This window comes from Castor canadensis, chromosome 3 (assembly GCF_047511655.1).
Source record: "Castor canadensis chromosome 3, mCasCan1.hap1v2, whole genome shotgun sequence".
In the NCBI taxonomy this organism is placed as follows: Eukaryota; Metazoa; Chordata; class Mammalia; order Rodentia; family Castoridae; genus Castor; species Castor canadensis.
Window position 1 is genome coordinate 84,041,667 of NC_133388.1, and position 15,972 is coordinate 84,057,638.

Sequence of the window (15,972 nt, forward strand, 5' to 3'; positions counted from 1 at the left end):
TTTGAGTCCCATTTAAGTAGTAATCAGGCCTGACCCTGACTTAGCTTCTAAGACCAGATGAGATCGGGAGCATTTAGGGTGGTACGGCCATAGACTGAAGATCTTTCTTGATTGCTCATTTTTTTTCTTGAGGATTTGTTTTTTCCTGGATTTTGTTTGTTTATTTGGTTTTGGTCCCACCTTGGTGGGTGGAGGTAATGATGAGCAGATCAGGTGGGAGTCAGCGCCAACTAAACCATTTTGGCTAAATTTGAGAAACAAAGAGTCACAGAAGGAGTTGCCCTTGGACAATTGGCTTCTAGACAAGGACAGTATAGAACAAAATCCAACAAAATCAGATATCTAAAAAGTTAACCTAGTTGACATATAAACACTTATTAGAGTCATTTTTTTATGGACTTGATTGTAAATGCCCCAAAAGGATCAGAACTATAATGACAAAAATCTTAAAAGAGCCTTGGTTAAAATTTTGATAGACAGTTTAGCAACTAACAGAACAGTTTATCAGTATCATTAACTTTTTTTACCATGTTTATCTAAATTTTGTATTTTAGAAGGCTTGATACACTTGAAAAACATAAATATACTTAGTATAAGGAACCAGCAATAGCATCATAGCTCTAGAGAGGTTATATATACACATTAGTTTAGTCATTCTTGAAGTATAACCTTAGATTTTTATCAGTTGTGGGGGGGAAGAACAGTTTTAGCAAATCCAAATAGTCCAGTCACAGACACATATAGGATACTGACTGCATTAGAATCACCCAAGACAACAGTTGTTTAACCATGAGGTTATCTAGAAAATTTTATATAAACTGTTAGAAAATAAGAGTCATGGAAGAGGCAGAGAGATGGCTCAAACACCAGCACAGGACTTATTGTTTAGGCAGGGGTCCTGTGGAGGGAGACCCCAGAAAGAGAGCCAGAGCCCATTGCCAAACACAGACTTGGGCTAGATATAGGGGGCTAGTGGAAAAGTACCAGGAAGGTCACTAAGGGATATTGTTGCTGGGCAACCAAGAAAGATAAGTTTTAGTTAGGTCACTGTCTGCCCAACTGTCCTTGGCATCCATCAGGGAGATAAAGGTTAACAATTGTCTCGTTGTCAGTCTTTGGGGTTGAGTGGGGAGTTTCTAGTAAGCCATCTGTAAGGAGGAGGGGGTCTATCCTAACATGGCTGTCCTTACTGTTCCGTAAACCAACTCTTAAATGAATATGACTCAGTTACCTTAGTAGTCAAAACTCTGACAAAAATCACCAGAGAACACAGGTAAATATTTATGGGGACTAAGTATGGAGTTAGGAAACATAGTGGCCAAGAATCATGGCTCAGATGTTGATAAGGGATCATATCCCAGATTGTTGACATTAACAGATGGCTCATGACATACAGCAGGATCCCACCAACCTGTAGTCAATGGAGTCTCCCTAAAATAACAGGCCCAATCTGGCCATTCCAGGCCAAAAATTCCCTCTGCCTGATATGTGGAAATAGGACTAACATCTCCACTCTGTTGACTCCAATAAAACCTGGAGGTCTTAACTATCAGTGTAGTGCTCCTTTTTGAGTTTTTATTTCTTATCCTATCTGGAGGGTGCACTTTGGCTTTTTAAAAATTTTGCTTTACATAAGTAAATCTGTCTTAACCCTCCTATCAGTGTAGCAGTGCTCCCTATGCTCAGCTGCCTCTTGCTTCTCTGTGTTTTAATAAACTCTAGTCTTGACAAATTTGTCAATTAACTTGTAGTGCCAAATATTCCTGACAGCTAACTTGACAAAACAAAAACCATTTTTAAGACCGTTTTTGTAAATGTTATTAAGAACAACATTTTAAGATAGTCTTGTTGTCATGAGCTTAGAGAATTAAGTTTTAGTTTAACATCAGCACATTAAATTTTGACCTTACAAAAACCTTTAATGTAACAGGATTTTAGTCAACTTAATCACATAAGCATTTATAAGCGCTATCCTTTTATGACAACTTATTCTTCACCTTTATGACAACTTGTTTTGTATCCCCTGGGGGAGCTTGCCTTTATCTTTTTTTTAATTTAAAAGTATTTTTTATCCATTTATTTAAAAAACCATATCTTTAATATCATACCTATATTATATAATATGTTACTTGTTGAAATTAACTTATAAAACCTTTTAACTTAGAACCTTATATCTGTATGGAAAAAAGCAGAAAGAAAGCAACCTTAAAATTATTTTTTGTATGAAAACAATTTATAGAAAGCCCATTTGTTAATAGACCTATGTGTTATAACAGAGAATGAAATCCCAGATTTTATTTATGACAGAATATAACAGGCTAAAGTCATTTTTTAACTACCCAAATTTTCAGATTTCTGTTGCAGACTGTAGCCTGCCTTTTTTTTTTTTTCTCTTCTGGTCTAAGCTGGAGTGTTAACCCCTGAATTCCTGCATCTTAGTGAGACCTGATTGAAACAAGTTTGAAAACCTGTTTTCTTAAAAGTAGCAGTAGAATAGAGTAATAATTTTTTTTACATTTACTTTATAATAAGATCCATCCTGAAGATGTTTACATATTTAAATGTGAAAAGCTTAAGCAGTTTGTAACAGAGATCTTTAAAATAAACACTGTTTTTTTTGCTACCTTGAATAGCATATTAACCTTATAACAGCAGTTTAAGAACCATTTTGAAGGTGCTTACATATATGCACACACACAGAGACGTATTATAAATTAAGTTTGCCAGGAAAAAATGTCAACTTAAGCTCACATAAGATGAGCTGGGATTCCAGGAGCAAATTAAATTTTGCACCGTGCTTTAAACAAATTTACACACACACACACACACATACACACACACAATTAGAGTGCACTCTCAAAACAAGAAAAAAATGTTAAAATTATACCCAGAGGGCTAGCCGGTGGAATGGTGGATGATGCATCTGTTCTCGTGGGAGTCTCCCCTTTTGGAGCTGAATTTTTTGTTATCTATTCCTTAATGTCAGTTGTGACTATTTCCTGGGAAAAGCTCAAACCCCTGTTAACTCTTGGAGGTGTCTTCTACTCTTCTGTAAAGCACAGTATTTCTGCCCCTCTCCCCAAACTAAGAGTCATGGCTTCACCCCAAAAGGTGGTTACTATTAGCTGATCACCTCCCCTTCTGCCTCCTCAGGCAGGCCTGAATTTGAATCTGGGTTCTCACCAGTCTGATGAGCACTGTTCCCAAGTTGATTCCTGTGCCTCACTGGGTTCCATTGTGCAGCCGAGGCCCTCGCCCCGACTTGCCTGGGGAATGAATCCCCCCACCGGATCAAGCTGTCCATTGGCATGTGGTGGGATTTCCTCCCAGTGGTTTGGGGCATGCACCATGGTGACAAGGGAGGTGATAACTCACCATCTCCACAATCCCAGCAAATGAGCCCCCAAGAAATGTTCCGGGAAATTATGAGCTGAGATACAGGACACTGAGGCAGATTAGCAGGAAGCAACATTTATTGTGCTGGTACAGACTCAGCGGACTCATTTCCAAAGGCTGAGCCCTGAGAACAGAAGGGATCTCACCTTATTTACCCTTGCAAGCAGGTTACAGAAACAGAAAGCAAAGCTCAATATGTCTGCATGTGACTTTACTAGCTATTGCATTTTCCCAGTGCTATGTGACCTTCATATTTCAATTATTTTAAGTTTTATCTATCTGCTTTGCCATCCCTTTCCCCTGTCTCATTGTCAGAACACAGTCTGTTTGTTTTTTTTCTGGCCCCCCTGTCCTTTTCTGCTACAGCCTAAGTGCATTATTGGCCAATGTAGAATGTAATTAAAGCTCTATAAGAAAATAAGGTCATCATTCACATCTTGAGGTGGCATTCCCAGAAATTTTCACTGGATATCTCACTACTTCCCATCACCTCTTCTGGACCCTATTGCTTTGGGTTTCTTTCTCTCTGCTTCTCTTTCTTGCTTTCTCATTATCTCTTACTTTTTCCTCCAACCTTGGCAGTTCTGATTTATTCTTCCTGAATCTTCCCTTGCTCCATCTCCATCACTCTTTTTATTCAGAACAATTTATGTCTTTCTTGGTTTCATTTACAAATTTATATGTTACCACCCACTACTTAATATTGTCTTCAAGTACCCAATAGCCATTACAAGAAAGATGAAAATTTTAATTGTTCTCAGGAAAAAAAAAGATCTTCCAGTTAGTTAACAAAATCCATCCTCCTGGGAAGGCTCCAGGAGATTATATATAAAAAATGTTATATAAATATTGACATTCAAATTGAAAATATGTGCAATGGGAGAGACAAGCAAGATGGTGGATACTGACCCTGAGCTCCATGATTTCAGAAAAATACTTCAGATTCATGTAGCAAGGATTGGGTAACCCTGCTTTTTTTTTTTTTTTTTTGCCAACTAAGATACCACCAATACATAGGGTGCATATAATGTTCAAAGACTGGCCCTTAAATTAGCTTTTCATAGCACATAATACCTGGGGAAGCCCTGGCACTGGGATGGGCAGAAGTTTCTGATTCACCCACTGGGAAATCATTTTTCTTCTACTCCCATTTTTTGTGGCTTCTTCTCTCCTGTCTTGGAAAAGTGAAAACACAGCACAGAGAACCTGCAACCATCTGTGATGTCCTGGATCTGCCATAATTTGTGGACACAGAACCTGCTTGTGCTGCCTGCCTTTGCTGTCCCAGAAGTGAGAAAACTGTACCCCTGCCAGGTAAGTGTGATACCTTATCAGCTCTGAAGGGAACCACATAGTCCACTGCAGTTGGCGGGCACATTGCATCACTCCCCCTCAACAAAACTGGTCATCAAATAAATGGAAGGAATGTTTCACCTTTGCCTGGCAGGGGTGGGGTGGAACGCTGAGCTGACCCAGCCTATGTGGGGGTGGAGTGGTCCTGCTGTTTGGTGAAAACAAAACATTCCACTGCCTTGGAGAAACTGGTCATGAGCTGAAACTGACAAACTTCCAAGAGAAAAGTGGTGGACCAAAAAGCTCAATTCTAGTTCCCAGGCTTACCCTGCCGGCAGTAGGGGCTGGTGACTACTCACATACCAGCTCCTTACATGACAGCTTTGGAGAACTTGTCTACACTAGATGGCCCATCCCACCAAGAGAATTCTGGCTCAAACACCCTGAGCAGCATCCCCTCCCGAGCTGTCTGATAGAGTGAGGCAACAACTATTTCCACACAGCCCACCATACCAACCTCAAGAAGGGGCAGAGATGCAGAGAGAGGCCTTGTCAAAACTATCAGTAACTGGATTTGAAATCAGAGGAAAGATTTCAGAACATTCATTGAACTGGTTTTTTTTTATTATTATTTTTATTTTCATTTTTTTTCAATTTACTGTTACCTATCTCCCTTTTCCACTCTACCCAAATATCAATTTGCTTAACCCTCCCTGTTCCACGTACCTTTTTTGACCCCTCTTTTTGTATTTTTATTCTTTTTTCCTTCATATTCTTTGTTCCTCTCTTCCTCACTCCTCCTTTCCTTCCTCTCCTCACCCTCCCTTTCTGCCCACTGCCCCTACCTCCTCCATACTCACCACTCACTGAATAATCTATTATACCAACTTTACACGTTACCCACATCCTTCCTATCCTTCTGCAATCCCTAACGATAGCACCCTCTCCCACAGTGACTGAACACATGTTAGGAACTTAATCCCCCACACCTCACACTTCTTCCCCTTACCCCATCCTCCCTCCTGCCCTCTCTTCTAGTGCCATCTTTTTAATTACCTAAGTATCTCTAACTATCCAAACAACTGTTGTCTCCCCAATACCCACTATTGATAGATAATAACACCAATAGGTTCCTTATAGATAATATAAATAACTGGTTTGGCATTGAATTTGTGAATTTGTTATTGCTAAGGTATACCTCCAGGTCAGGGAACAGAAATATTATGACAACCTAGCTAACAACTAAGCTAGTCAGAACATAGAAATTAAGTCAGGAAAAGATAACAGTGATTAAAACCCCAACTAAACAAGGCAAGGGCAAAGCAGAAAATATAAACATGGGGAGAAAAAGAAGGCAGGGTAATATGACTCCTTAGAAGACTACCAAGGACATAATAGAAGATTTGGTGAAAGTAAAGGAGAGGGCTGACCTCAGAAGAATGATGATAAGAATGTTCAATGAGCTTAAAGAGGAGCTTAAGGAGAACATGCAAAAACAACTCAATGAATATCAAGAGAACATAGATTAAAAAACCACAAGAAGATGCATAAATAACTAAGTGAACTCAGAAGTTCAACAATTTCTAAAACGAAACTAAGGAAATTATTTTAAAAAAGAGATATATACGAAATAAAGAAGACAGCACAAGATATGACAAAAAAGTGTAACAAAGATATAGAAAGTCTCAGAGAAAATAATCAAACAGAAATTCTGGGAATAAATGTCCCTTAAATCAAATAAAAAACACAGTTGAAAGCTACTCCAGCAGACTGAAAAAAGTGGAAGACAGAATTTCAGGGCTTGAAGACAAAATAGATATTGAATTAAAAAACAGAACACTTCTTGGACAAAAGACTCAAGAGCTGCAAAAGGAATACAAAAGAACTCTGTGACTCCATCAAAAACCAAACCTGACAATCATGGGCATTGAAAAAGGAAAAGAGGTGCAAGCCAAAGGGTAATGTAATATATTAAACAAAACAATAGCAGAAAACTTCCCAGTTCTAGAGAAAGAGATGCCCATTCAGACACAGGAAGGCTCCAAGACACCAAACAGATATGACTAAAACAAAACCTCTCCAAGGCATACTATAGCTAAAACAATTACCACAAAGAACAAGGAAAGAATACTAAATGCTGTAATAGAGAAAAATCAAATAATATACAAAGGCAAAGCTACCACAATAACAGCAGATTTCTCAACAGAAACCTTAAAAACAAGAAGGGCATGGAGTGAGGTATTTTGAGCACTGACTGAAAACAATTTCAGTTTTAGAATACTCTGCCCAGCAAAGCTATATCATTTAAAACTGACAGAGCAATAAAAGTCTCCCATGATAAACAGAAACTAAAGCAATAAATGACCACTAAACTATCACTACACAAGATTTTAAAAGGAATTCTACACACAGAAGATGAATACAAACATAGCCATGAATGGATAGGAATTATTAAACTTCAAGAGAAAAGCAGCAAGTAATCAGAGAGTAGCATAGAATTAGTTGCACATACACAAATCCTTACACAATAAAAGCAACTATATGGCAGGAATCACCACATACCTCTCAATGTTAACACTGAATGTTAATGGACTCATCTCCCCCATCAAAAGACACCAATTGGCAAACTGGATTAAAAAGGAAGACCTGACAATCTGTTGTTTATAAGAACCACCTTACAGATAGAAATAAACATTGCCTTAGGATGAAAGGATGGAAGAAATTTTACCAAGCTAATGTCCCCCCAAAAACAGGCAGGAGTAGCATACTTTTATCAGATAAAGTAGATATCAAACATAAATTAGTTGAAGAGACAAAGAAGTTCACTTCAAACTAATGAAAGGAGCAGTACATCAAGAGGAAATAACAATTGTCAACATATATGCACCTAATGTCAGTGCACCAACTTCATTAAACATACAGTACTGGACTTAAAAACATAAACAGTTCCCAAAACAGTGGTAGTGGGAGACTTCACTAGTCCTTTCTCACTGATAGATAGGTCATACAGAAAAAAAAAAACAAAACCAACAACAACATCAAAGAAACTCTAGAATTGAATGATACCATAGATCTAATGGACCTGACAGACATCTCCAGTTTTCCATCCTGCAACAGCACATGTACAGTCTTCTCAGAAGCCCATGGAACTTTCTCCAAAATAGACCATTTTCAGGGCACATATTTCAAGTTTTAACAAATATGAGAAAATTGAAATAACCCCCTGCATACTGTCTGACAGTGGAATAAAACTGGAATTCAATAACAAAAGAAACAGCAGGAAATAAACAACTGGTGAATGAGCAACACTTTGCTCCATGATCAGTGAGTCATCAAAGAAATAAGGGAGGAAGTAAAATGTTCCTGGAATTTAATGAGAATGGAGGCACAACCTATCAGAACTTATGGGACACATTAAAGGAAGTACTAAGGGGAAAGTTTGTAGTCATGAGTGCATATATTAAAAACACAGAAAGATCTCAAATCAATGACCTAATGCTGCATCTCAAATTCCTAGAGAAACAAGAATAAGCTAAACCCAAAACTAGCAGAAGGAGAGAAATAATAAAAATAAGGACCGAAATCAACACAGTAGAGACCAAAAACCCAAAGAATCAATGTTACAAAAAGATGATTCTTTGAAAAAGATAAACAAGATCAGTAAACCCCTGGCAAAAGTTAAGGAAACTGCCAAGATGTCCCACTACCAATGAATGGATTAAGAAAATGTGGTATTTGTACACAATGGAATTTTACTCAGACACAAAGAAGAATGAAATTTTGTCATTTGCAAGTAAATGGATAGAACTGAAGAATATCTTAAGCAAAGTTAGGCAGGCTCAGAAGACCAAAAATCATAGGTTCTCCCTCATATGCGGATTACAGACCTAAAACAAATGCAGTAATGTTAGCGGACATGGGTCACATGCTAAGGGGATAATGCAAACCAGAGGAACAGGGAAAGGGAAGGAAACCCAAAACTCAAAGTATTTGATGTGCCCACTGCAGAGTAGCTAATAAGTAACCTTAAACTGGCAGAGGCCACTATGGGAGGGTGACCAGGAAGTAGTGAAGAGGTCTGGTAGAGATGAACCGATTTGTGTTGTAATACACATGTGCTTGGAAGCAATGCTAGGAATCTCTCTGTATAGCTATCTTTATTTCAAGCTAGCAAAAATGCTACATCTTTCTTATTATCTCTTATGTTTTCTCTTCAACAAAATTGGAGAAGAGGGCAGAACAGGTTCTGCCTGGAAGTGAGGGGGGTTGGGGAGAGAGAGAGAGAAGAGCAGGGAATGGGGGAGGGAGGGGAGAGATGCTCAAACAATGTATGCACACATGAATAAATGAATAAACAATTAAAAAAAAACCCTGGCAAATCTGACTTAATGAGGAAGGAAAAGACCCAACTTAATAAAATGAGAAATGAAAAAAGGGAGATAACAACAAACACCAAGGAAATACAGGGAATTATATGGGGAATCACTTTGAAAACCTGTATTCAAATAAATTGGAAAATCTAGAAGAAATGACCAAATTTATAGATACATATGACCATCCAAAACTGAACCAACAAGATGTTAATCAGATAAATAGATTTATAACACACAAGGAACTTGAAGCAGCAATAGTCTCCCAAAAAAGAACAATCTAGGACCTGACAGATTCACCATTGAATTCTACCAGACCTTTAAAGAACTAACACCAATACTCCTCAAACTTTTCCACAAAATAGAAAGGGAAGGAACTACAAAACTCATTATATGAAACCAGCATTACACTCATCCCAAAACTCAATAAAGATACAACAAAAAAAGAGAATTACAGGCCAATCTCTTTAATGAACATAGATGCAAAAGTCTTTAATAAAATATTGGCAAAGTGAAGTCAATAGCATATTCAAAAGATCATACACCATGATCAAGTTGGTTTCATCCTAGGGATGCAGGGATGGATCAACATATACAAATCATTAAATGTAATATAGCATATTAACAGAAGCAGAGACAAAAACCACATGATCATCTCAATAGATGAGGAAAAATACAACATCCCTTCATTGTAAAAGCTTGATGAAACTAGGAATAGAAGGAATGTACCTCAACATAATAAAAGCTATATATGACAAGCTTATAGCCAACATCATACTAAATGGGGAAGAACTGAAACTATTTTCTCTAAAGTCAGGAATGAGAGAAGGGTGTCTACTCTCTCAACTGCTATTCAACATAGTCTTAGAGTTCCTAGACACAGCAATAAGAAAGGAAGAGGAAATAAAGAAAATAAAAATAGGGAAGGAAGCAGTCAAACTATCTCTATTTATAGATGACATGATCTTATACCTGAAAGACCCAAAAAAACTCCTAGACACCATAAACAGCTTCAGCAAAGTAGGAGGGTACAAAATCAATTTACAAAAATCAGTAGCCTTTCTATACACCAACAATGAACAGGTTGAAAAAGAATATAGTAAAATAATTGCATTTATAATAATCCAAACTATAAACCATTGAAGAAAGAAATCAAAGAAGACTACAGAAGATGGAAAGATCTCCTATGATCATGGATTGGTAGAATCAACATAGTGAAAATGACTATACTACAAAAAGCAGTCTACATGTTCAATGGAATTCCCATCAAAATTCTAATGATATTCATCACAAAGTTTGAAGTCAACCCTAAAGTAGTTCATTTGGAAGTACAAAAGACCACAAACAACAGGGCAATACTGAACAAAAAGAGCAACACTGAAGATATCATAATACCTGACCTCAAACTATACTATATAGCAATAAAAACAGCATGATACTGGCACAAAAACAGATATGAAGAACAGTGGAACAGAAGAGAAGACCCAGATATGAATCCACCTAATTTTTGATAAAGGAGTCCAAACCATAAGATGGAGAAAACAGCCTCTTCCATAAATGTTGCTGGGAAAACTGGACATACACATGCAGAAAACTGAAACTACCCATGTCTGTCACCCTGTACAGTATCAACTCAAAGTGGATTAAGGACCGTAATCTAGGACCTGAAACTTTGAAGCTAGTGCAGAGAAGAGCAGGGAATCCAATGGAACTAATAGGCATAGGCAATGACTCCCTCTCTAGAACTCAAATGTTTCAGCAACTAAGAGAAATAATTGATAAATGGGACTGCAAAACAAAATGGTCCCTAAATTCAAGAGGCTGCATACAGAATGGAAGAAAAATCTTTGCTAACTATACATCTGACAAGGGATTGATAACCAGAATATACAAGGAACTCAAAAAACTAAACTCCCCCAGAAATCAATGACCCAGCGAAGAAATGGGCAAAAAAAACTGAACAGAGCTTTTTTAAAGGATAAAATCCAAATGGCTAAAAATTGCATGAAGAAATGCAACATCACTGGCCATAAAGGAAATGAAAATCAAAACCATGTCAAGATTCCACCTCAATCTTATTAGAATGGTTACCATAAAAAACAAAAACAACAACAAATGTTGGAGAGGATGTAGGGAAAAAGAAACTCTCATACACTGCTGGTGGGAATGTAAATTGGTATAACCATTCTGGAAAACAGTATGGAGGCTCCTCAAAAAACTTTAGTTCTGCCCTTACAGTTTTGCTTATTCCATACACATGGTAAGAAGGCAACAATTTCCACATTCTAGGGCTAAAGACTGGCCCAATGTATGGGCTATAAAGGATGTGGTCTGAAATGTTTTGTATAGATTAGGGATCTTCAGTAGTGAGCAGAGGATTTTCCAAACCTTTTAGTTTTAGAACTTGCAAATTTATGCTTTTGCTATTTGAGAAAAGCCTATTGTACCTTCAACCTCATGATTTAGTTGATGACCTCTTTGAAACTAGGCCTTGGGGCATTTGGGAGAGGACATGTATGTAGCTTTCATAGACAAACCTCAAAACAGCCACTGTATAAGGACATGAGCACTGGCAAGTAAGATTGGGTACATACAGTCCAACTTGCTGTGAACTCTGTTGCCCTCAGGTGAACTTTGAAAATTTTCACATCATTGCAGTAGTTTTAAGAGCAGCTAAACCTGCTTCACTATGTAAGAAAAAGTGTTTCCATTTTATTTTGTCTTTGAGCTGGACTCTTCTCATTTATTTCATGGATGCTGCTTCTGATTCATAATGTTCACTTCCACGAAGGATTTTATGGGAAAGACTTTGTCAATCACTCAAGTGAAGGAATAGATGACAAACTAGTAAAACGCTGAAGAATAAAAAGATTTCCTGTTAAATAAGAGTATCATCTCCAAACTGAGGAGCCCAAGGTGGTGAGAGCAAATAAAATCTATTGTGTTTAGCTCCCCCCCCATATCTGATGATTAAGTAATATTTAGGAAACCAGGCCTGAAGCACACAAACGCAAACTTCTTGGGATAATGCGATCCGAGGCCTCTTATGCAGCCGTGGGTGTTGAAGTCTCCTCACTTAATAAATGGTCACCCCATTCTCCTCTTCCGAGTTCTCATTGTTCAGTGATGATAATTGCCTTTCATTTCAACTTCAATCCTTTCAATATTTTTAAAGATATCATGTTACAAGTTGTAGAGAAATGCAGATTGAATATAGTATTATCTTGTTTAATTTTCAGGGTTGTAATCCAGAGTAAGTGACAATGCAGGTAAAACAAGCAGCCTGGCATAGCCCATTTGGAAAATAAGGGAAAGAAATACTGGTTCCAACTGCAGAAAATCTGGAGTAAAGAAGACGAAATCTGATCAAGTCTTTGAGGTATGCATAGGCTTTGTGCAGGGAAAGGGGAAAGAACTATTTCGGCAGATGCGATCATATGATCTAAGGCAAGGGAGTATAATTGTATAGTCTGAAATTGAATAGCTGGAGATAAGTTTGGAGGGGAAGCTGGGGTTACTGAAAGTATTGCATAAATGAAAGCCAATATGAGACTGCAGTAAAAGACAGTTTTCAGGAACGCACTTTCTGCTTTTGAGTTTAGATAAAATTAATAACTTTTTGCTCCATTTTTAAAATAATACTGGTGATAGAACCCAGGCTCTTGTACATGCTAGGCAAGTGCTCTACCATTGAGCTAACATCCCAAAGCTTTTTAAACTTAAGTTTGGGACAAGGTCTCACCAAATTGTCCAGAATGGTTTCAAATTTGTGACCCTCCTTCCTCATTCTCCCGAGTAGCTGGAATTATAGGCAAGCATCACCATGTCTGATCCTGCTAAATCATTCATAACAGATTTTTCATTCTTTCTGTTGTTTTTCTACATTTTCTCCTAAAATAATTTATGCTCAGTTTAGGACACTATTACTACTTGTTCCATTGGTATAGAATTGGCTTCCTTGTTTCTACTTTTGTGCTCTTCTAACTTTTTTTAAACCATACAGTAGCTACAATGACCATTTAAAACTGTTAAGCAGAGTCTTTTTCTCTTCAGTGTAAAAACTTTAAGTGTATGCCATTAGTTTATGAATGTTTAGAAGACATTTTATAGAAAATAAGCAATTTGTGATAAATGAGAGAAAAGAATAACACTTCTGAAAGAGCTCTCTTTGGCTCCTGGACCTTGGCCTCTGGTCAAGGGTTGGGACATCGTACATCTCTAGGCAGTTATTCAAGGACATGTGCTGTGTACCTGCACATGTGCACACACACAATCCTCACAGCTATTATATGCATAAAGCATTTGTGTTACCTCCATTTTATAGATGAGAAAACAAAGGAAGAGAGAAATTTTATCTAAACATAAAGACAACATAACTTGCTGGCCCCTTAACACTGGCCTCAGTTCAGGGGCATCTGTAGCATATTTTTCACTGATCATTTCTTGCTTTCTTGCTCCTTTCTAGTAGGTATGATTTCCTATTTATGTCTATCTGCAGTGAGGATCTGTGGTAAGATTCTTAGTCTTTGTCTAAACATGTCTTCATTTTGTTCACATATTTTGAACGATGACTTCTTAGGCTATAAAGCTATGTAGTGAGAAATTTTCTCTCAGCATGCTGGAATTCTATTCCTTTGGATGCTAGTCTTTGTTGTTACAGTTAAGAAATTCATTTTCATTCTAGCTGCTTTCTTTCTGTCCTTTGGTTGCTTTCATTTATTAAAAAATTTTAATTAATGTACTAATACACATAGTAAGTGCATATATCATAAGCATACAACTTAGTTATTTTTATATAAATACATTCTCATATAAAAGTATATTCTCGTATAACTATCACCCAGATGGAAGTTTAAAGCATGTCAGCATTCAGAGTGCCCCTTTCTGTCCCTTCTAGCACTTTTCACTGTAGAACCTGGGAATCTTCAAAACCTTTTATTTTTTAATCATAAGTTCAGCTCTGTACTAAGTTTGAAAAACTGTATGCCATTTTATCTAGCTCTTCTAATGTTTGCAAGTGGAAGTTCACGTTATGTAACTTAAGTGGAAGTCTTAGGAAGAGGTTATTCCCCATTTTTCTCAAAATAAACTCAGACTTCTTTAGCTGGCTCACACTGCTCTACATGAATTGGCTGCTGTGCACCCCTCGAACCTCATCACACACAATTCTCTTCCTTATTCAAGCTGCACTGACTTCTTGTCTGCTGCAGAGTACAACAAGCTCTTTCCTAACTCTAGGCCTCATATTTGTGCTCCATCTGCTTGGAATCCTTATCTGAGATCTTTGCTAGTTTGTTCTTCAAATACAACTTCCACGTCCAGAGGCCTCAATGTCAGCTGCTCTCAGTATATTCTCTTAGTTACTCTCTTTAACCATCATTCCCTATATTTCTTTCACAGCATTTAACACCATCTATAGATTACTCCTCTTCTTCCTTCTCCCTTCTCCTCCTTCCTTCTACTTCTTTTTCCTTGCCGTCCTCTCCTTCTTCTTCTTGTCTGCATCTCCATCTCAAGTGCCAGCACTGTAAAGTAGGAAGATTGTCTGATCCACCACCACCATAGTCCTGGAGATTAGTGAGATAGATGCTTGATTAATATCTGTTAAACAAACAAATGAAATAGCTTTTGTAGCCTCAGGAAATCTTTACCTCCAAATAATGTACATGTTATATGTGCTCAATCATAGGTGCATTTTAATCTTCCATTTTCACACTGCGAACAAGATTCCTCCAGTGTGTTAGGCACTGCTCATTAGATGTCTTCTGAAATCTGGGTCCATTCTTGCAAGTTAATCATAAACCATTTAATAGTTCAGCAAAGAAACATCAGAATGCCAATACTTCTGGAGAGTTTCATCAATGTGAGATTCACTGATCTCTCCTTCTTTTCCCCAAACTGTCCTTTTTAGGTCCAACTTTAAAGTGAAGCTCCAGTTCTCCTTTATCTCTATTTCCCTTATATAAGCTATCAGCCCATTTATTGCTATTGAGCTTTTAAAGCACTTCTATATTTCAAAGAGAGTCCTAAAAGTTCCTCCTAATAAATCAGAAGGGTTTTCTACCCTTTGCTAAGTAGTTGATTTAAGGAAATAGTATACATAATCATGCTAGATTCTGAGACTGCCCATTTTATATTTAAGCTTCTATTTTATTGCTTTGGGAACTCTGTACAAAAGCAAAACCAGCAGCATACTGAGGTGACTACACTGATTGTAGATGTTTACAATATAGTCTCTTATTGGGGCAGAGCCATTTGCAAAGGCACAGATAGAAGGTTCTTAGCAAGTATCCAGTGGACAAATGATTAACACTATCATGACAATTTTCAGCCGAGTTGATAGTTTATTTCCTTCTCCACCCTCTTTGGTCCTGTGCCTATATTGGAATCAATGGTACAAGTCATTAATTAATATTCATGGCAGTTTTATTCTGGGTTTAGCACTGGATCTGGTCTGTTATGTGTGGGGGAGCGTAGTAAGGTTCGTTAGGAGATGGAAACAAAACCTTAAGACTTGTGTATTTGTATATGAAAATAAGAGAACAGAGTTGTAGTCATTCAGTAAATATTTAATAAGTACTCTTAATTAGGTACTATTGTGTTTACTGGCAATATCTCATGGACTTTTTACTCTAGTGGAGGCAAGTGGATATGAAGCAAACACATTGGTAAACTAGATAGTATCATATACATGGGATATACAGATGGTATAACTATGTACATATATGTATTATGATATGGTGATAAGTACCATGGAGTACTTCAAGGAGGGAAGTATAGGATAGCCAAGAGGCAGATGTCTATTTATTTATTTATTTATTTATGGGTTTGAATTCAGGGCTTTGTGCTTGCTAGGCAGGTACTCTACTGGTTGAGTCACACCTCCAGCTGTTTTTGCTCGGGTTATTTTTGC

General features: G+C 37.4%; 1 protein-coding gene and 1 long non-coding RNA gene across 3 annotated transcripts in view; both read left to right on the forward strand.

Moving 5' to 3' along the window:
* LOC141410465 (inhibitor of Bruton tyrosine kinase-like) overlaps positions 1 to 15,972 on the forward strand; it is a 973,048-nt gene that overhangs the window by 654,495 nt on the left and 302,581 nt on the right. The window lies entirely within an intron of this gene.
* LOC141421235 (uncharacterized) overlaps positions 1 to 15,972 on the forward strand; it is a 75,502-nt gene that overhangs the window by 3,438 nt on the left and 56,092 nt on the right. The window contains exons 2-3 of the long non-coding RNA XR_012445863.1: positions 4,582 to 4,710; positions 12,299 to 12,438. This is a non-coding gene — a long non-coding RNA (uncharacterized lncRNA). The remainder of the gene's footprint in view (positions 1 to 4,581; positions 4,711 to 12,298; positions 12,439 to 15,972) is intronic.